The sequence below is a fragment of the Zalophus californianus genome, chromosome 8, assembly GCF_009762305.2.
Source record: "Zalophus californianus isolate mZalCal1 chromosome 8, mZalCal1.pri.v2, whole genome shotgun sequence".
Classification (NCBI taxonomy): Eukaryota; Metazoa; Chordata; class Mammalia; order Carnivora; family Otariidae; genus Zalophus; species Zalophus californianus.
The window spans coordinates 109,851,501-109,873,903 of NC_045602.1; the positions used below are offsets into that span (position 1 = coordinate 109,851,501).

Sequence of the window (22,403 nt, forward strand, 5' to 3'; positions counted from 1 at the left end):
CTTCCCACATCAGGAGGGACGGAGGGTGGGCACTGGACAAGCCTCCCTCCACAGGTGACAAGGATCCTGAAAACCGCCCCTCATCCCCTATTTGACCTCTCTCACCTGCTCCCCACTCCCTCCTCCATACCCTTGTCTCTCTCTTTCACCCTGATTCCCTGGATGCCCCATTGCCAGGTACCTGGCAGCAGTTCAGTGTTTGTTACATGAATTCACAGATGAATTCATTTGATATGCACAGAGGACTTTTAATAGGGGACAAAACGCTTTATAGAAGTTGCAAATTTACCATTCTTCCCCAACCAGTCACCAGATTCTACACTTACACTCATCACACCCAGGCACTTCCAAATATGAAACCACAGTCCTATTTCCCATAACAAACCTAGTTTCTCTTTCTTTTTCCCCTCCCTGGTCCCAGAGCCCTGCCTCCTCGCTCTCTGCAATAAGGTTCCGCCCACCCTCTGCTCAGCCTGGCGCTCCAGACCACACTCCCTTCCTCTGTTTTTACTCATGTGCACATTCTTGGCAGACTTTAAAACTCCTCTCTGGGGGCGCCTGGGTGGCTCAGTCGTTAAGCGTCTGCCTTCGGCTCAGGTCATGATCCCGGAATCCTGGGATCGGGCCCCACATCGGGCTCCCTGCTCGGCGGGAAGCCTGCTTCTCCCTCTCCCACTCCCCCTGCTTGTGTTCCTGCTCTCACTGTCTCTCTGTCAAATAAATAAATAAAATCTTAAAAAAAAAAAAACTTCTCTCTGTAAAATCCATGGGCTCCACCCTCACCCTGGCTCTCTGCAGTCTTACCGAAGACAGGGCCACTTCCTCAGAAGTAGACCCACCCGACCTGTCTCGTCCTTACCATTCCTCTTATTCCGTCCAGGCCCCATGTGCACGCGCACCATAAGTATATACTGTACATAAAGCCACCGAAGTGTCTTCTTTGTATCTCTCCATTTCATGTAATAGCCTCCTTTGCCACCTTGCCCTCCCTCACAGTGCTGACTTCCTCTGAGGAGGTATTGCCAACTCACAGCCCCTTTATTCTAGACCCTTGACCATGGACGCTATCGTAGGCAGAATAATGGCCCTCAAAGATATTCCTGTCCTAATCCTCAGAACCTGTGAATGTGTTACCTTCTATGGCATAAGAGTCTTTGTGGTGTGATTAAATCAAGGATCTTGAGATGGGGAGATTATCCTGGATTATCCAGGTTGGCCCAGTGTAATCACAAGCGTCCTTATAAAGGAAAGAGGGAGACAGGAGAGTCAGAGATGTGATTACAGAAAGAGAGGAGAGGGGCACCTGGGTGGCTTAGTCGGCTGAGCATCCGACAGGTCACGATCTCAGGGTCATGAGATCCAGCCCGCATCAGGCTCCGTGCTCAGCATGGAGTCTGCTTGAGATTCTCAACCTCCCTCTCCCTCTCTCTCTCGGCCCCCACCCTCATGCTCGCTCGCTCTTTCTCCCTCAAAATAAATAATCTTTTAAAAAGAGAAAAGAGGGACACCTGGGTGGTTCAGTTGGTTAAGCGACTGCCTTCGGTTCAGGTCATGATCCTGGAGTCCCAGGATGGAGTCCCACATCAGGATCCCTGCTCGGCAGGGAGTCCGCTTCTCCCTCTGACCCTCCCCCCCTCATGCTCTCTCTCTCTCATTCTCTCTCTCAAATAAATAAATAAATAAAATCTTTTAAAAAAAAGAAAGAAAAAAGAAACAGAGGAGAGAAAGAAAAAGAAAGTTTCAGCTATTACACTGCTGACTTTGAAGACAGAGGAGGGGGGCCACAAGTCAAGGAATGCAGGAAGCCTCGAGAAGTTGAAAAAGGCAAGGAAACAGATTCGTTCCTAGATAGAGTCTCCAGAGGGAACACAAATCTTGATTTTAGTTCAGCGAACCCATTTTGGTCTTCCAACCTCCCGAACTGCAACATAACAAAGGTGCGTCATTTTAAGATACTTTGTTACACAGCACTAGGAAACTAAAACAGGCACCAATTTGTACAACTCCGAGTAGTTGTATAGTGCACTGCCTGAGTAGCTGTTCACAGTAGCCTTGTTCAGTGCTGCCGCTGCATGACGCCTTTGCTGGCTACAGTCTGTATGTGCCTGAGTTGTAATGGCATCCATCAGCAGATGCCTTCATTTAGGTTCCTCCAGAAGCAAGAATTGGATGCAAGTAGTTTGAGAGGTGATGCTAGGAAACATTGGTAGGGGAGTGGGGAAGTGAGATAGGGAGGGGAAGGCAGCCAGTAAAGGTACCTTATCAACAAGTTACCAGTACAGGCAACTAGAGTTCAATACCATGGAGGAATTCTGGGAGCCAGTGGAGAACATGCCCCAGTGTTACCTCCCCCCAACCCCAGAAGGGAAAGGGAGCTGGAGTGCTTATGCACCTGCTCCCATCAGCCTCTGGTTGAGGGCTATACAGGGGTGGTGGGGGAGTGTTTTAATCTCTGGGTGGCACACACGGAACCACTTTCATGCTTTGAAGAAAGTGCTCCAGCAAAGAGATGTGGATTTTAGCCACAGAACACACTAAACTACTGAGTCCCAAGCAGTGAGGTGGGTAACCATCCAGCCAGCAGTGCATCCACCCTCAGAAAGGAGGCACCCCCATATCCTTGGCTTCCACATCTCTCTTGCTAAAGTGGAAAGAGTAGGAGCTCTGGTTTCTAATCCAGGCGCCTATGTGGGATGCTGTAGACCGTCTTTCACTTTGGGTTTGTCACAATTAGATTGAAGCAAGAAGCAATACTGTGCCCTTCCTAGCTCATCATGTCAAGGGTATGTAATGTCAATATGGCTATTACTAGAGATCTTAACCTTTATCCCCTGGTTATAGTGGTGTCTGCAGGGTTTCTCCACTTCAATCTTTTCCCTTTATAATTAATAGCTATGCTGAGGAAATACTTCAAGATTTTGTTTCTTATCAAATTTTCACCTACTAATTTTCACAACCATCAGTGGATCTTGCCTGCAACTGTTATGACTATAGAGTTTGCCTTGTGGGGATTTTTTATTTCCTGCATTTTTAGACCTAGTTTTAAATTCTTCTGCACCTCAGTTTCCTCATCTGTAAATAGGGATAATACTTTTTCTTGCTAGAGACAAAGAACAACATTACATAAAAATAAAAAGATGTATCCACTAAGAAAGCACAAGGATCCTAAATGTGTACATGCTAAAAAGAGCCTCAAAATATACAATGTAAAAACTGATAGTTTTGCAGGAAGAAATAGACAAATCCACAATGCCAAGTGGAGATTTCAATCCATTCTCAGCAAGTGATAAAACTATTAGAGAATCACTAAAGACAGAGAAAAACTCAACACTACTAACTAGCAGGATATCATTGGCATCTTAGGAATCCCGCACCCAGCAATAACAGAACACACATTCTTTTCAAGAATTCATAGGCTATTCACCAAGATAAACCATATCCGGACCATAAAACAAACCTCAACTAATTTAAAATAATTGAAAACATACGTACAAAGTAGGATCTCTGACCATAATGGGATCAAAGTAAAAAAAATCAATAATGGGAGGACAACGTGAAAACCTCCAAAATTTAGAAGCTAAACACACATCTAAATAATTCATGGGTCAGAGTCTCAAGAGACATTGTTTTAAAAGTGGAACTAAATTAAAATGAAAATACAATGTATCAAAATTTGTGGGATGCAACTAAAGCAGTGCTGAATGGATCATTTAAAGCACTAAAGGCTCATATTAGAAAAGAGAAAAAGCTTCAGATCAATGATCTAAGCACCTACCTTGAGAAATTAGAAAAAAAGGACAGCAAAATAAACTGAAACCAGGCTGAATAAATGAAATAAAAAAGAGCAAAAATCAATGAAACTGAAAACAATAGAGAAAATTATTGAAACAAGAAGCTAGTTCTTTGAAAAATCTAATAAAGTTTATAAACTTAAGCAAAACTGATGAAGATAAAAAGAGAGAAGACCAGTAAAACCAATATCAGGAACAAAACAGGATATCACTTCATTCCTAAATCCATTAAGAGGATGAGGGGAATGCTAGTAAAAGATTTATGCTCAGGCGCCTGGGTGGCTCAGTTGGTTAAGCAACTGCCTTCGGCTCAGGTCATGATCCTGGAGTGCCTGGATCGAGTCCCGCATCGGGCTCCCTGCTCGGCAGGGCGTCTGCTTCTCCCTCTGACCCTCCCCCCTCTCATGTGCTTTCTCTCTCATTCTCTCTCTCTCTCAAATAAATAAATAAAATCTTTTAAAAAAAAGATTTATGCTCGTGAATTCAACAATTTAAAAGAAATAGACCAATTTCAACCTACCTAACTACCAAATTTCAACCAAGATGAAGTAGATAATCTGAGTAATCCTATAACCATTAAATAAGTTGAATCTATAATCTAAAAACTCCTGCAAAAGAAATCTCCAGATCCCTACGGGAATTCTAACAAACATTTAAAGAAGAATTAACACCAATTTACACAATCTCTTCCAGAAAACAGAAGCTGGAACATTTTCCAACTTGTTTTATGAGGCCAATGTTATTTTGATACCAAAACCAGACAAAGGCCAGAAAAAGAAAACGAAGGGGAGGGTGAGAAGGAGAAGGAGAAAGTGAGAGTGATGGGTTGAGTAAGTTCTGGGGACCTAATGTACCGCTGTCGTTAACAACACTGTAGTGTATATTCAGAAGCTTCGAAGGCAGTGGATTTTAAAAGTTCTTACTACACATACAAAATATTATAGGGGCACCTGAGTGGCTCAGTCAGTTAAGCTCCCAACTCTTGGTTTCTACTCAGGTCATGACCTCAGGGTCATGAGATGGAGCCCCATGTCAGGCTTGAGATCAGCACAGAATCTGCTCAAGATTTTCTGTCCCTCTCCCTCTCCCTGCCCCTCCCCTGCCCCTGCTGCTACATGCACTCTCTGTCTCTAAAATAAATTTTAAAAACCTTTACAAAAAGTATTATAACTATGTGAGGTTACGGCTGTGTTAACTAATCTTCCTGTGGTAATCATTTTGCAATACATACATATGCGAAATCACTATGTTTACACCTTAACTTACACAATGTTATAGGTCAATTATATCTCAGTGAACCTAGGCAAATATAAAATAAAATTTATATGGAAAGGCATAGGCCTTAGAATTGATAAAACAAGTACGTAAAGGAAGAAAAATAAAGAGGAATCAGTCTACCCAATTTAGAGAGTTATTATATAGCTACAGTAATCAAGATTTTGTGGTATTGGCATAAGGATAGACATATAAATCAAGGGAACAGAATAGAGAACCCATAAATCAAAAATAAAAAAAATCAGCCCAGCTGATTTTTTACGAAGGTACAAAAGCAATTCAACAGAGGAAGGATAGTCTTTTCAACAAATGGTGCGGGAACAATTCGACATCCAAAGGCAAACAATAACAACAACAAAACCCTTCAATGTAACTATCACACCTTATACAAAAATTAACTCAAAACGAATCAAGGACTTGAATGTAAAATGTAAAATTATAGAAAAAAACTTAGGAGAAAATCTTTAGGATCTAAGGCCAGGTAAAGAGTTCATAACCTGGGGCACCTGGGTGGCTCAGGTGGTTAAGTGTCTGCCTTCAGCTCAGGTCATGATCCCAGTGTCCTGGAATCCAGTCCTGCATCAGGCTCCCTGCTCAGCGGGGAGCCTGCTTCTCCCTCTGCCCCTCCCCCCTTCTCAAGCACTCTCTTTCTCTTTCTCTCTCTCAAATAAATAAATACAATCTTTTTAAAAAAAATTTAAAAAAATTTTAAAGAGTTCATAACAACATGAAAAGCACAATCCAAAAAAGGAATATTTGATAAATTGGACTTCATCAGAATTAAAAACTTTTGCTCTGTGAAGGACCTTTAAGAGGATGAAAATAAAAGCCACAGACTGGGAGAAAATATTTTAAAATCACATATCCAATAAAAGACTAGTACCTAGAATATATAAAGAACTCTGAAAAGTCAACAGTAAAAAACAACAAACAAAAACCCCACAAAATATCAAAAAACTAATGATGTAATGTATGGTGATTAACATAACATAATAATAAAAAAAAAAACCCCACAAATAACCCAGTTAGAAAATGAGCAAAAGATTGACCAAGCATTTTACCAAAGAGGTTCTACAGATGGTTAATAAGCACATGAAAAAAAAAAATGACATCATTAGCCACTGGGAAAATGTGTTCAACATCATTAGCCACTGGGGAAATGAAAAAAAAAATTCAAAAACATGAATTTTAGAAAATGAGCAAAAGATTGGCCAAGCATTTTACCCAAGAGGTTCTACAGATAGTTAGTAAGCACATGAAAAAAAAATGTTTGACATCATTAGCCACCGGGGAAATGTGTTCAACATCTCATTAGCCACAATGAAATATTATTATACACCTATCAGAATAGCTAGAATAAAAAGCTGTGACCCACTAAATGCTGGTGAGAATGCAGAGGATTTGGATCACTTATACATTGCTGGTGGGAGTATCAAATGGTACAGCCACTCTAGAAAACAATGTGGTAGTTTCTTATAAAATTAAACACATTTCCATATGACTCAGCATTGGCATTCCTGGGCATTTATCCCAGAGAAATTATGTTCATACAAAAACCTATACATGAATGTTCATCACTATTGTATTGTCTTGACTATTTGTAATAGCCCAAGTTAGAAACAATCAAGATATCTTTCAATGGGTGAATGGTTAAATAAACTATGGAATACTGCTCAGCAATAAAAAGGAATGAACTACTGATACAATTTGGATGAATCTCCAGGAAATTATGATGTGTAAATAAAACCAATCCCCAAAGCCTACACACTGTATAAATTCATTATATAATGTTCTTGAGATAACAAAATTATGTAGTTGGAGAATTTATTAGTAGATGCCAGGATTTAGGGACAGCATGGGGTGGAGTGGGGTGGCAAGAATATGGGTATGATTTAAAAGGGCAGCACAAGGGATACTTGTGGTGGTTAAACTGTTCTGTATCTCGACTATGGTGGTGATTACATGGATCTACATTTGTGATAAATTTCATAAAATGAAAGAGATACACACACCTGTCTGCAGAACTGGAGAAAACTTGAGTAAGATTGGTATATTGTATCAATGTCAATTTCCTGGCTCTGCTATTGTGCTATAGTTATATAAGATGTTGCCATTGGAGGAGACTGAATGAGGGGTACAAGGATATTTCTGTATTATTATTCACAATTTCATGTGAATCTACAATTATCTAAAAATAAAAAGTTAATTTAAAAGACAGCCCACTAGAAACCTAGAGGAATGTATATGCAAACCGTATAACATGTTTGAGAAAATGCATTTGATTTGAAAGAAAGTACGTACCCACACCTACATTAGAATAAATCCCCAAACTGGATGGTAAGGAGAATTACATGATGGTAGATATCTGAGAAAGGAAGCTCTACATCTTGCCTTTTTTTTCCTCAGTGAAACCCAAATCAGTTTGGAAAATCCAAGTGCAGAGAGAACCCAGGGTAGAGCTCAGGGCATCAGTAAGACCTCCCCAAAGAGATGACTGTGTACATGCATTACATTAGATACAGCCAGGGCTCCCAAGAGTCAGGAAAGTGTAGAAATAACAGAATGAGTTGTGTACATCTGTGAATAGCCTAGAAAATCTGGAGAGTCCTGGATAATCCACCAAGTCCCCTTGGCCCATCACAGAACTTTAGAATACCCCACGGATCAAGAAGGGCACAGGAATTGGCTGAGAGACAGCAGCCCCCAAGGACTCAAGCAGTCAAGGATGAAGGTGGAGCCAGCAAGGACTTGCTTGAAATGACCACCAAAGACAAAGTCAAAAGAGCGCATCTCGTGTATTGCTGATGTGGACAGTGATGATACAGACCAGATGCCTCCTGCCAAAGCTTTGGATTTCTGAAAGTCTCCTGGAAACAGGCAGCAACTGACTGAGATTAAGGTGACACCAACACAGAATGAAGCTCACCAATAGAAACTGAGTTCAGGGGATGCCTGGGTGGCTCAGTCAGTGAAGCATCTGCCTTTGGCTCAGGTCACGATCCCAGGGTCCTGGAATCAAGTCCCGCATCGGGCTGTCTGCTCAGCAGGAGCCCTCTTCTCCCTCTCTCTGCTGCTCCCCCTGCTTGTGCTCTCTCTCACTCTTTGGCAAATAAATAAAAATCTTAAAAAAAAAAAAAAAAGAAAGAAAGAAAGAAACTGAGTTCAGTTTAGGTTGTGAAAATTGAAAGGTATTTCTTGCACATCCGCATTTTTCTGCTGAGAGCCCCATCCATTAAACCAATAATTTGCTAAGAAAACCGAGGGTTCTAAGTAAGTAATACAAGTGTGTTTTACCAACTATGTAGAGAAAAAGCTCTACTGTTCACATGAGGGGATTGATTCTAATGGAGGAAGGGGAAGGTGGTACAAGGGTGGGATTCAGCAGTGGGGATGTAGTCTTGTTTTGGGGTGGCCCCCATCAGTTCTCAGGTAGGGTAGGCTTACCTCTTAGAGGTCCCCTCCTACTCTCAAGGTAACAAGTCCCCATCCTTAGAATTCTTCCAGTGGGACCCTGGGTTTATTGTCCTGGCTGTCTTCTCAGGCCCTAACCACAGATTCCCCCAAGGCTCCTCTCTGCAGCTCTTTTGTGGTATATGAGGGTTTCATCCTCTCACTTGGAGGGGCAGGGTGTAGCCAAAGTTGTCAATGCCTCACACGTCTCTCTTGGCACTCACTGCTGCACACCAAAATCTGCTTTCTGTCCTGTAACTTTCTGCCTGAGGGCTTTTTTTTTTTTTTTGTCCTGGTGGCAGGAACATGTTTGGTCCCCATACCAGGCAAGCAGGAGTGCTAGAGACTTAAGGCCCCCAGAGGCAACCCTCAACCAATGGTGAACAGGAAGTTGGTGGATAAATATCCCAGCTTCTTCAACCATTAGGCTGGACAGCTCTGAGCTGGGGGTTCTGCAGTGGACCCCAGACTCCCCAAAGGGTGGAGCTTTTTGCCCACAGTGATATCCTACTTGAAAAAAACACACCCTATATTGGCTTCCTTCCCTTCCCTGTCTCACTTCTTCGTTCCCTTAACTAGCACTTCCTGGGATCACCTCCCACATCAACTACTTGCATTTGAATTCTTGCCTCAGAAGCTGCTTTGGGCGAGAACTGGAAACATTAGTGGTAATTTTTTGCTGGCTAGTGTATCAAACGAAATGCATTGTGTTTAATGAAAAAAGCCAGACTCAAAATGCTTTATGCTGTATGATTCCATGTACATATTATAGGAAAGGTAAGGATGGAGAATAGATGGGTGGTTTCCAGGAGTTAAGGGGAGGAGAGATGGGTTGACTGCAAAGGAGTTAGCATGAGAGCATTTTTTTTTAGGGTGATGACTGCAGAGGTGGTTACATAACTATGCATTTTTCAAAACTCATAGAACTGTATATCATGAAGAATACATTTCACAGAGGCACAAATAGCCTTAAAGACACATGGAATTCTTGTCCATTCAAGACACATGCCCATTCTCAACATTGACAGAGGATGATCTAGAAGTCCAGGAAGGGAAAGAGACTTTCCCAGCACAGCTACTTCAAGATAAAACCAGGGCTGAATACCAAGTCTCAACAGTATTAGGTGAGAGCTTTTTCCATCAATAAGTGGGGTCTCTGTAATTTAGCCAATTTACCTCAAAAGTTTGTACCTCAAAGAAAAACTGGCTATAAATTGGTACAATGTCAGTGGTCATCTTGGTAATGACAATCCTTAACATATCTGTGTCTTGAGTCTCTCAGTTCCAATCCTCCTAGGTTCACACTATATTCAGCCTCACAGGGATTCCCATACCTCCTCCACTGTGTTGGATCTCCTTCTTGCTGTATTCTGTGTCATTCTCTTTGGTTTACTCCCTCATTTTGGTAGGACACATCCTTTAGTTACTTCCAAGTAAAGGACGCATGAGATTGTGTATATCTGAAAGTCTTTATTCTACTTAGTTTTTGATTGATGGGTTGGCTGGATATAGAATTATAGATTGGAAACAGATTTCCTTTAGAATTATAAGGATATTATTCTAGTATTCTACCTTTCATTGTTTCTGGGACAGTTCCAGTGAAGAGAAGTCTGAAGCCATTCTGATTCTTGAGACTTGGTATATGCCTCTTTTTTCTTTATTCAAGCTTGTGGAATCTCCTTTGTCCCCAGAATAAGTCCAGGTTTCTTCCAAGTGGCTTATTTTTATGTTTATTTTGGTTATTAGTTTGCTTGTTTATTTGTTTTTGTTATTATTTCCTCCTTCTCTTGCTGTTAGCAGTTTTCCTCAGATATCTGGTAACCTGTAGCAGAAGTTACTGGGGGAGGGGGGGGTCTTACCCATACCCCAGCTGCTGCGGGTGTTGGTTATTAATGGATCAGAGCTGCCCCTTTCTCTAGAGAATTGACCGCAGTCAGGAGCTGCCTTGCCTGGGAGATTACGGCCTCCTCTCTGGCAGCCACAATCAATGATTGATTAATGTGTGGGCACAAAACAGCCCTCTTGCTTCCAGGTGAAATCAATCCTGTGGTGCAATTCACACTCCAGGGTTCCCTGTGGGATCAGACTGAGGCTAGACTCCAGCCAAGACCACACCCTTGCTCAGCTCCTTCCCCAGCTACTTCTGGAGGAGGTGATACATGAGGCATGGGGACGGCTTCTCCCGAGAGTCCACCCTCAATAAATCATGTGCACCTGAGTCTTCATTTCAGCATCTGTTTCCAGGGAACCTAAGGCATGATCTTTGGCTGTCTGCTCTTGATTAAGACTAAAGGCCTGGGGGCACCTGGGTGGCTAAGTCGTTAAGCACGTCTGCCTTTGGCTCGGGTCATGATCCCAGGGTCCTGGGGTCGAGCCCCGCATCAGGCTCCTGGCTCAGCGGGAAGCCTGCTTCTCCCTCTCCCACTCCCCCTGCTGTGTTCCCTCTCTCACTCTTTTTCTGTCAAATAAATAAATAAAATCTTTAAAAAAAAAAAAGACTAAAGGCCTGAAAAGCTTATTGAAAGCGTGGGATTCAGACTTGTCAACTCAGAGATTCACTGTAGGGAGACATGGATTGTCATTTATTGGGAATTCTAATGTCAGAATCCTTAGTTCTTTCCTTTGGGGCTGGTCAGAATTCCAGAGACGAGGGGTGGAGTGTGGCTGTAAGGGATTTGATAAGTGAGCAGAGAAGAAAGCTGAGGATCTATGTGCAGTGAGTAAATATTCACTTAACGCCCCTGTTCTTCATATGAAACCTTGGCTCACAGCCATCCCCGGTGCACCAAATCAAGAGACCTTCTGTTTTACCCTCTTCTAGAAGCTACATCTCCAGCCATGTGCCTGTTGGGAGATGGGGCTCTGCAGCATGGAGGGTGATAGAAGGGAGACTTTAACTGCTTCCCAATCACGTTTCACCCAGTTCTCCTGATTGTGGCTTGCTCAGCTCCAGAGGTTATCCAGGACTGCCAATTCCTTTTGTTTGTTTGTTTTTTGGAGTTTTTGTTTTGTCTTGTTTTTAGGATTTTGCCATGAAAATAAGGCTGTTCTTAGCTTTTCCTGGGTTTTTCGCTTTCTTGAGTCTGCTAAGTCAATCTCCACTCATCTGTTTTCCAGCTTACAAAATTCTTTTTGCCATTGTCTCCCTTTCTATCCTCTCTGTCCTTGTGAGTTTGTGTCTTTTTAAAAACACAATCCCTTGGGGCGCCTGGGTGGCTCAGTCATTAAGCTTCTGCCTTCAGCTCAGGTCATGATCCCAGGGTTCTGGGATCGAGCCCCCCATCGAGCCCCCCATTAAGCCCCCCATTAAGCCCCCCATTGAGCCCCCCATTGAGCCCCGCATTGAGCCCCACATCGGGCTCCCTGCTCAGCGGGGAGCCTGCTTCTCCCTCTCCCACTCCCCCGCTTGTGTTCCCTCTCTTGCTGTGTCTCTCTCTGTCAAATAAATAAATAAAATCTTTAAAAATAAATAAATAATAAAAAAAACAATCCCTTTAGAATAGTTTTAGTGGGTTTCAGGAAGGAGCAAAAGTAGATGTGTGGGTTCATTCCACCATTTTAACCGGGGAGGGCGAGGGAGGGAAGAAGCCTCTGGTGGTATTAGAAACACATTGCCTCCCAGCATTGTTCCCCTGGTACACTCCTTTGGATGACAGACAGGCGAGTGAGAACTCTAGGCAGGGGAGCCAGAGGCCTGTGATGGAAGCTGTGTCTCACGGTGGAGGACACACTCCACTACAGAGTTCAAGGCTCTTCCCCCAGTCATGGTCTTTGCCTGCCTCAGAGCCTTCAGAGGGCATGAAGGACTGAGTCCCATTTACAATCATGTGGGTTAGAAGGGCGTAAAGCCAAGATAAACCGGGGAAGCCTGCTTAGAGGAGGTGCTGCAATAGCAGGAGAAGCAAAAGGAGAAACAAAACAGGGGGCTCATCTTTCTAAGGAGAGGGTTCATTCCTTCTAGCTCTGCTTCTATGACTCTGGGATGCCAGAAGTCATTCCAGAAAGTCTGCCTGCTTTCTTCCTCTCTCTCTCTCTCTCTTTCCTGTGCCTTGCTTTGGGACAAGGTGATGATGGCGAAGAGCATTTGGATAGATTGGATATGTTCAAATGGGGGAAGAACCACTAATAGTTCCTTTTTCTTAGAACGGTTTGTGGGCAAAGATATCACCCCACTTCACTTCCTCTTACAAGCTCAGACCTAAGAACAAAGAGAAAAGGTAGTGACACAATTGGGTGAGAGAACTCAAGAGGGGCAGGAATTGTGGGGGTGAGGGTGGGGGTTTCTAATGGTGGTGGTAGTGGTAGAGGGAGGAGGAGCTGAGCTAGGTAGCTTGCCTTGCTGCACAGCCATAACTTGAAAGTTCCCTGATGGTCATTTAGAAGCAACAAGGAGATGGAAATCATAACGTAAATACCCCAGCCTCCTCATCATTTGGGAGGACAGTGTTGAGACTGTTCCACCAGGTTTCTCTGAGGAGCCCATAGCAGTAACTGGCTCATCAACACCCCTTCGGATTGGCTTTTCTCCCTTCTCTATCTTGGTTTCCCATTTCTTCACTCCTGTTTCTGCTATTACCTGCATTCCAGCCTTTGTCTTGGGCCTCTTTTTGGGAGAATCCACACTAAGACAGGTGTACTCCAATGCGATGGTTAGTTTGAGCAGGCTGCACCACCCCTGGGAAGTTGTGCCTCCATTCTCTCCATCTGCAGCTGGTCTCAGCTAACTCTCCCATGGGATCCTGAGCACATTTATATTTTCAGGGCTCTGAGTTCTGTTTGGGCGATTGGGCCTGTGGGTGCCAGAAAGGCAGCATGGATTGCTGGTGGCTGAGGACAGAATCCCTGCCTTCTTTTTATGAGGGTGGACATAGTCTTACCCAAAGCCACCATGCACGTAGAAACCTACACTTCCTCCCACATTTGCACTGTTTCACAATTGTATACACACATCCTGCATCAAGGAGCAAGTCAGGCCTCTGTGGGCAGGGTCACACCCCATCTAGAGGTCCACATGGGCTATCGGGAGGGTTCTTGTAGGAGGAGGCCCAGGAGAAGACTGGAATTCTCAAATGAAGGGGCTCAGAGAACACAGGAACACACCTCAGGTTCTCACAGAAATGGTGAGACTCCTCTGCTGACCCAGTCCAAAGGGTCAAAGCATTGACTGGTCGACCCTTGAAAGGGTCATCCAGAGGTCTAGATAACTAAGCAGTCAAATCATTGGCCAATATGAGGAATGTTTTTCTGGGATAGTGCCCACCACTTAACAGATGGATAGTTCTCACCAGGAGGAGAGGATGGGCAGAGGGGTTGGGCTGAGGACAACCTTTGATTTCTAGCTTCTCTTAAAAACACTGATTTTGCCTTTATTGGCCATACAGTCATTCAACAAACTCATATTGAGCACCAGATCCAAGATGACTAAAAGCAGCCCTTGCTCCCACTACAGTTACCATCCAGAAAGTTGCTGTTCCAAAATGGGTCACTAGCGTTTGATTTAAAATTAGATGCCATTTACTTTCCAGAGGGTAGAGGAGTCTTGAAAGACTTCTGCCATGCAGGTAAGGGTGGTTTTCTGAGTAATGGGTTAGAGTGAGGCAAATGCTTTAAAAGAAGTATAATGTAGGGAGAGGATGAGAGAGGGCTGAGGGGAGAGGAAATAGAGAGAGAGAACGACATCCTCTGAGGCCCTAAACAGTGAAGCCTTTCCCACTCCTCCATCAAGGAACAAGAGCCCATGTTAGCTGAGAAAGCCACTACTTCAAGTCCTAGGATGTCTGCTGTTTGGGGGTGCTCACCTGAACTGCCCAGATCTCTCTAAATGTACCCATACTCCACCCGCACATGCATTTTGCCTAGGTGGGGGCAGTTGGGTATACTAAGAGGGAAGTAGAACCTTCTGTATCACTAGACAGATAGGATCATGGATCAGCTTGTGAACTCCAGCTGGAGACACCAGGAGACCAAAAGATCTGACTTCTCTCCCAAGAGGAACAAGGAACAATCTACTACTCTCTCTCTCTCTCTCCTGAGTTTCACAAGGACAAAGGACATGAAGCTAAAGCCACTCCACCCTCTACCCTACAAGCAGCTTGGACTAGAGAATTTCTAGCCAAGCTTTTTAAACAAACAAATAAAACAGGTTTCCTAAACACACAGAGGTTAAAGGAAGCCACAAGAAGGGAGGAGAAAGAAAAGAGTTCAGCTTTTCTCACCCCTGTGGAACCTCCCTGGCCTACCAGGGAATATCACCTCTCCCAACAACCATTCCTTCCTAATTGTTTTGCCAATCACCTGCTAGGTCTTGAGGAGACATTGTTCCCATTGTTGAAGGGCTCACATTCTGGCGGGGGAGTAAAATACCAACAAATGGGTATGAATCCTAAGTATGCCTGGGGCTCACAGGGACTTAGGTACAGGACGCAGGAGGATTCCAAAAGAAAGTCTGTCAACAAGGTGGAGAAAGGAAGGAAGACTTCATAAAAAAGTGACTCTTGAGTGTTCCTAGATAAGTTTTGCTTTCCTAGTAAAGAAAACATCAAGAACACAGGCACTGAGGGTGAAACATTGTGGTGTTGCTCTGGAAATGACTGGAAAGTAAAGGTCAAGTGGGTCACTTTAGAAAAAGACAGTGATATGGGCAAATCTGCATATCCTGAGAATTGATTTGCATGGGAATCAATAGGCCAGGAGAGAGATGAAGAGGCCTGGTTTAGACAGAGTGACAGGTATCAGCAAACCAGAGTTGGGAAGGTCCTTCTGGTGACAACTCCCTTTGAGAGCTAGAAGGGAAGTGAGAGAAGGAAAGGGCCCCTGAGGTTCTTGGCTTGAAGGGCAAGGGGTAGGTGTAGATAGGCAGCTTTAAAGGAAGGATGGGTCTCCCCCATCCTTCCTTTTGTCACACTCTACAGGGCACATGCCTCCAACCATCTCTCATCTTGGGGGACTGTAACTGCTGGGTAACTTCTTGAGATGTTCACTGATGTTTTTGTCTTTACTTCCCCCTTGCCTTGGAAGCTTATGGCTTGCAAAGCAGAAGGAATTTGTCTATAGGCACTTTCCATGATGAATTTGCTTCCCAAAGTTAAGCCACTGAGTTGCTTATGGTTTATGTGAGGGAAGGCTGGAAGATAAGAAAAGGAAGGAGAACCTCAGAAGGGAACATGGGGACTGAGCTGTACCCTCACACTCAGCTGAGGAACCTCAGAGAGGAAGGCCTCCTAAGGCTCCCAGCATCCCCAGAGATTTCTGTGGCCCAGGAGTGGCAGAGCCAAAGGGCTAAGAAAGGAGGGTGTCTCCACAAAATACACCGTCTACCAAAGACGAGGGGCCTCCACAGATCCTTGGAGCTGCAACACCCCTGGCCTTGATTTTACAGAAAGGTCTGGGCCCTCTTCAAAACCATGGTCAATTTCTTGCCTGCCCTGTGGAATTGAGAGCTGGTGGCTGAGGGGACCAGGTCAATGCAAATAAACAATGTAATGCATTCTTTCTTGCACACGCTTCTCTCCACTATCTGGGCAGATTCTGGGTCTCATCTACCACTATGGTCCCAGCATTCAGCGGAGAGGACCTGCTGCAGGAGAGACAAATGGAGGAAAGGGGCGGTGTGTACTGTCTTTCCATCTAACTAATGGGCATTCCTGTGCCCTCGGAGATTGGGAGGCTGGACGCTAAGAAGGAGGTGGCGTCCCAAACTTTCACCTTAAAAAATGTTTATAGAACATGCAAAAATACTAAACAGATGAGGGAGTCAGTCTACCAGCTGCAGCCCCGCCCGTGGAAGTGCCCCCCTCAAGGGGGCGGGGCGGAACCAGGACAGGCCACCGAGCGCCGCGCCTGCGCACTGCATACTCTGAAGCCAAGGCGCCCTCAGCGAGGTGGGAGGGAGCTGCCCGGGCATCCGGGTCCCTCACCCCACCCCCGCTGCATGAATGAGAGGCGCGGCGCCCGCCCCTCCCCCGCCGGGCCCGCCCCTCGTCGGGGGCCGCAGCGCGCAGTCGGCCGCCGCCACCTCAGCCGCGCTCGGTCCCGACGGACGCTCGCCGCCTGCAGCCTCCCTCCTGCCGCCTCGCGCTGACGGTCCCGCATACCCGCCGCCGCAGCCGGCGCGCCCGAGTAAGTAAGGAAGCGAGAGCAGGGCGTCGGGGACCGTCGCCCCCGGGCCGGGGCTGAGGGGACCGGGCGGCTCGGGATTCGGGATGCTGAGGAGACCGCGGGCCCGCGCCAGCCTCCCCCATTCACACTCCCGGGCGTTTCGGCGGGGACGGGGAAGGGTGGGACAGCGGCCCAGGCCAGGAGGGACGCGGAGCGGGGGGGTCCACCGGGGCCGGAGGCTGAGTCCCGCACAAAGGGCGGCGCGAGGCTGTCTGTCACCGGGAGGTCACAGAGGGAAGGTTCGCGGCGCCCCGCACGCCCCGCTAGCCCGTGTCCGGCGTCGGTCCCCTGGCTGGGGAGGCGAGGACGGGGATGGCGAGGACGGCTGCCTCCGCGCTGGCGATGGGAACGCGCCTTGGGGGGGTGCGGCGTGGCAGTGTTTTTCCTGGTCCCCACCTGCCCCTCCCCTTTCTTTGTGGCGTTTGTCTCGTGCCCGTTTGTCACTGTGTGCATGGCTGTGGGCTAGGGTGAGACCTCTCGCCTCATCTTCCTCGTTAATTAAAGTCAGGTGGCGGCCCCTATCTGTGGGTGGGGGGGCGTGTGTGCTTTCACAGGCCGGGTAATTAAGGACCCTCCTTTGTTTCCGGAGACCTAATTTTGTGTGCGTGCGTCCGTCCGTCCGTCCGTCCGTCCGTCCTCTGTATCCTCTATGAAATGAGAGAATCAGAGAATAAAAAGGGTATAAAAAAAAAAGAGATATTAATTCATCAGAACTTCACCCAGTTTTGTCTCTGATATTCTTTCAAACAATATTTTATGTTTCTTACTGTAAAACCAGTGCGTTTTGTTAATTGAAAATGAATATTTTTATATGTTCATTGAAAGGTAACATTCTCGTATATCTGTATACCTAGAACACTTTGCTTTTTGGGTTTAGGTAATGGTAATATACCCCTATATTATGTGTATGGGAATACTCCAGAACATACAGGACACTGCGTTCTGGGTTTAGTTCGTTGGTAATATGTCTATTTACTCATATACACGTCTACAGAAAGACTCCAACATATGTAGGACACTGTCTTCTCAGCTCCTCAGTAGAAGCAGATTTTGTTTCTCCCTGCCTCCCTGGGTTAAGAAGGTGGTCCAGCAGGTTCTCTCCACCTCCTTGCTTTTTTCTTCTGAGTGCTTTGGCAAGGGGTTTTATTGCATATTACCCTGGCATGCGTCCTTGCTTTGATCTGAATTTTCCTGTGCTCTGTTGTCTGGTTGTGTGGCCCAGCTCAATGGCTCCTCTTACAGGACTACTGGAAAACAGAACACCTTTTATCCTTGTCCTCGTCCCCAGAGAGAGAAGGAAGCTCTGCAGGTTCCCACAGACTTTGGTTCCATGGGTTGGACTGCCTGACTTTGTTGTCTTGGTAGTTATGAAGAGTTACAGCTGATGCATACCAATTAAAAGGAGGCATTTGTAATAGTACAGTTATTCTTTGGTCTTTCATTTGGACCTTTTTCTCTTTTTATACCAGATCTTGTAAGTTTTAGAATATTGTCGGTTGCATTTTCAGTTTCTTTTTTACCCATATAATTTTGCAGTGATAGGAAATTAGCTAAACTTGTATATAAGAAACACATTTCAAAATAGATTTTTACTGTGCTCTTTTGATTGAGAATAGTGGTGGTAAAAAAATTAAGAGGATCTTATTGGGTGATATGAATAATCGAATTGGTTCAGTTTTAAGATTCTCTTTAAGATTATTTTTTAATCATCTGTATTTTAATTCCTGGTAGTTTTTAGTGCAAAATGAAATCCAAACTAAGCAGTCTTCCACAGCATCTGTTTATGAATATTCCCTCTATTGAAAACATTTGCTTTTAATTTGAAGGGGAAATTTTCCATTGGTTGGATAGGAATATATTATTCTTGGTAAAAATCTTAACTTACGTTAGCATGGTCAAATTCTTTTTTTGTAAAAGTAAAATTAGTAAAGGTTGACTTTTCAATTTGGAGAACTTTTGGTTTTATGATGAAGAATTTAAATAAAATTTTAGTATCAATGAACTTAACTCAAAATAAGTTAACTTAAAAACAAGGGCTTCATTAACTTCATAAACTAGTGTCACTTAATATTGAAGCAACCCCAATAATTTATAACTGCCTGCATGAGTTTTTTTTAGGAATTCCCTTAAAACAAATCATAAGGGGAAGTCTTAGATAAACAGAGTAGTATAACCGGAATTATCACTGAAACAGGCTTGCATAGTACCACACAGTATTGTGGAACTTTATTTTGCAAGAGTGACTTAGCTATTGTTTGTATCAAGAAAGGATCTTAAAAACATCCTGGCCTTTTTATTCGGCATTCTGTTAATCAAATTCTTTACCAACCCATCGTTTAGCATTTCTGTAGTATGATGTTTGAAGAAAAATTCTGAAGTAATTTCTGTATCATGAAAATAGATTAAATTATGTTAAATGCCATTTTAGGAGTAGAGATAGTCTTTATATTAGTAATACTAATACTGTTATGTCAGTGATGGTGATAGCATGTATAGTAACACTTTGTTAACCCAAACTGCGGTATATTATTCCCCCAACAATGTCTGATAACAGAAAGTAGAGCTTTTTTTCTATTCAGCACTTTCTATCAATAATTGTTTTGTTTCAAATGGCAGCTTATTCTAAAATCAGTAATGGCACCTGGGTGGCTCAGTCAGTTGAGCATTTGCCTTTGGCTCAGGTCATGATCCCAGGGTCCTGGGATGGAGTCCAGCATTGAGCTCCCTGCTCAGGAGGGAGTCGGCTTCTCCCTCTGCGCGTTGTGCATGCGCTTGTGTGCTCACTCTCCCCCCCCCCCCGCCCCCGCCCCCGCCCCCGCCCTGCATGCTCGCAAAAATAAATAAAATCTTTTACAAAATAAAATAAAATCAGTAATAAAGTAATGTTATAATGTATTATATGAAATTGCCATTTTTTAGATTGAGTAGTAAAAAATCAGTTTCAGAACGTTGAAATGCTTTCAACTCTTAGAAGTTCTTTCTGGTATTTACCTTTATATTTACTTCATTCTTAATGTTTAAACTTATTTATTGATTTTCCATCTTTGGACATCATCTGTGGACTTCTATTTTGGATGTTGAGGACTTGGTTGTCCTACATAAGTACAGTTCCCAGTCAAGTCAGTATTCAGTATTTATATGACTGTGACAGTGTACCTGTTATTCACAGATGAGCCATATAGCATACTAGTATTACATTTTCTATCTTATACTTTTGTTTCTCTAAATTAAATAATTGCCTCTTTTGTTTGTTTTTCATTTGCTTTGTTTTCTTTGTACGAGTCACTGACTCATCCTCAATATCTGACAGAACTGATAATCTTTCAATATTTTCAGGTAATCTGTTTCATTTCTTTTTCCTTCCTGTCATCTAGGACTTCCCTTTGTCATATCCATTCTTTTTGCCTTCCTCCTGTGTTGGATCCTTTATTTCTTGGATCCTATGTCTTCCTTATTTTACTGTACCTTCCAGAGATAGGGCACATACAAACTGAAATTCTTCCTGAATTCAGAAGTTGCATATATGGAAATGTCTTCATTTAACCCCCACACGTGAATCGAATAGTGGTTTAGCTGAATATTCTAGATTGAAAATTAGTGTCCCTCTTTTGAAGGCATTGTTCTATTAGCTTCTGGTGTTGCTATTAAGAAGTCCAATCCAAGTCTAATCCCCATTCCTATTTTTCTCCCACTCTGGAAGATTTTAGGATCTTCTGTCTTAGAATATCAGTTACCACAGAGAAAGTTTCTTCAAGCAATGAAATGGCAATAACCTCTGAAACGTACAAGACTATCAGGTGCATTTTAAAAAATCTACCTTAGGGGGCACCTGGGTGGCTCAGATGGTTAAGCATCTGCCTTCCTCTCAGGTCATGATCCCAGCATCCTGGGGATGGAGCCCACATCGGGCTCCCTGCTCAGCAGGGAGCCTGCTTCTCCCTCTCCCTCTGCTACACCCTCTGCTTGTGCTCTCTCACTCTCTCTGTCAAATAAATAAATAAAATCTCTTTTAAAAAAAAACTACCTTAGGAAGTAGCAGAAGCATTCATGACCAAAAAGAAATAATCTTTAAGCTTTATGATTAAGTATGTCATGACTAACTATGACAAATATATTATTTACAAGAATTTCTGTGGTGAGAAGGTAGAGACAAATGGAACTATGTAGACCACAGCTTGATTGGACATTGTTAGTGACTGTGACATGGATACACATATGCTCTTGGATACATATTTTTTAATTTTATTTTTTAGCCAGGAATTTTTTTCTATTTATAGCTGTTTGGTCTCTCATCTGGTTTTTCCATGAGTGCAGATAAGTGGTTGAATATTAGAGAACTTCAGATTCACGACCAGAAATCTGAAGTGGACTCTCAGCACTGCCCAGGAAAGCGATCAGATTCTTAATATTTTTGCCTATAACTATTTAATAATTTCTTCCCACTCTTTGAACTCATGAGCAGCCTACCCTTCCCCCATGCAGATAAGCAGGCTTCATATTTCATTGAGGTTTAGAAGTTATAAGACAGATACCACTCAACTTCCACTCACCAAATCTAGAAATCCACCTTTCTTAGGGCTCATGTTTTATGTTTTCTTCCTATGAGAGGCCAGCTTCCCTCCCTTCCATATTCCCCCTCATACCTACTCAAGGACTTACTCCTTAATTTGTCTCTTTTGCATCATCAGCAACCCTCCAAGGCACCATCCATGTCAACATACAAACATGCTCCGATGTTGCCCATCTTTAAAAATAATTTTAAAATTAGAACAAAACTAAAAACAACTTCCCCCTGACCTCCCATCCATCCCTTTCATTTACCTTCATAGTTAAATGTCTCAAAAGAGAAATATACATTTACTTCCTACCTCCTCTGTAAAATGTATCACTCTGAAATTCTGTTAACTGATTTTTTTTTGTCTCTTACCCTGACTAGAACCTCAGCTCCAAGAAGGCAAAGACTTCCATCTGCCCTGTTTACCACTTTGTCCCTTAGAATGGCAACTGGCAAAAAAGGGCAAAACTGACATTTTTAACCTGGTAGAATAGCTCTTGCTTTTTAAAAATTTCTGACAAGAAAATCAGTGTTTGTTAATTACCACTTTTTAAAAAAGATTTATTTCTTTATTTTAGAGAGAGCATGAGCAAGCATGAATGGAGGGAGGGGCAACAGGAAAGAATCTCAAGCAGACACCCTGCTGAGCATGGAACCCGAGGTGCTCAATCCCAGGCCCCTGAGCTTGTGACTTGAGTCAAAATCAAGAGTCGGGGCCTTAACTGACTGAGCCACCCAGGTGCCCCTAATTACCACCTTTTGCTACACTTAGAGTTGAAAAAATTACAAAGAACTATTTTGATGATTGAATTTTTCCCTACATTTCATTCTTTCATAAGTATAACTTAACACTGGCAGTTGTGCACCCAGATTCTTGGAGTAAGACTGCTTGGAGTTGAATTCCAGCTCTTGCAATTTAGCCATGTGACTTTGGACAGGTTTCCTGATGACTCTGTTTCTTTATCTGCAAGATGGAAATAATAGTACCCACCTCATATGTTTGTTGTGTGTATCATATGAAATAATATGTAAAATGCTAAAATCAGTACTTGGCATGGGGGTAAACACAATGAAAACTGTAATTACAGTTATTATTTGTATAGCCTTCTCTAGTTTCTAATGTTTGACCTAATTTTGCTCAGAGCACTTCTATCTCATAAGGTAAACTGGCTATA

The 22,403-nt window shown here is 43.6% G+C and overlaps 1 protein-coding gene across 2 annotated transcripts in view; it reads left to right on the forward strand.

Moving 5' to 3' along the window:
• The first annotated feature begins 16,470 nt into the window (after positions 1 to 16,470).
• RNF24 (ring finger protein 24) overlaps positions 16,471 to 22,403 on the forward strand; it is a 77,418-nt gene continuing 71,485 nt past the window's right edge. Inside the window, exon 1 of one of the 2 annotated variants that reach the window (XM_027624005.1) lies at positions 16,471 to 16,634. The gene's annotated coding sequence lies outside the window, so the exon portion shown is untranslated. The remainder of the gene's footprint in view (positions 16,635 to 22,403) is intronic. The other variant, XM_027624004.1, reaches the window with a different exon arrangement.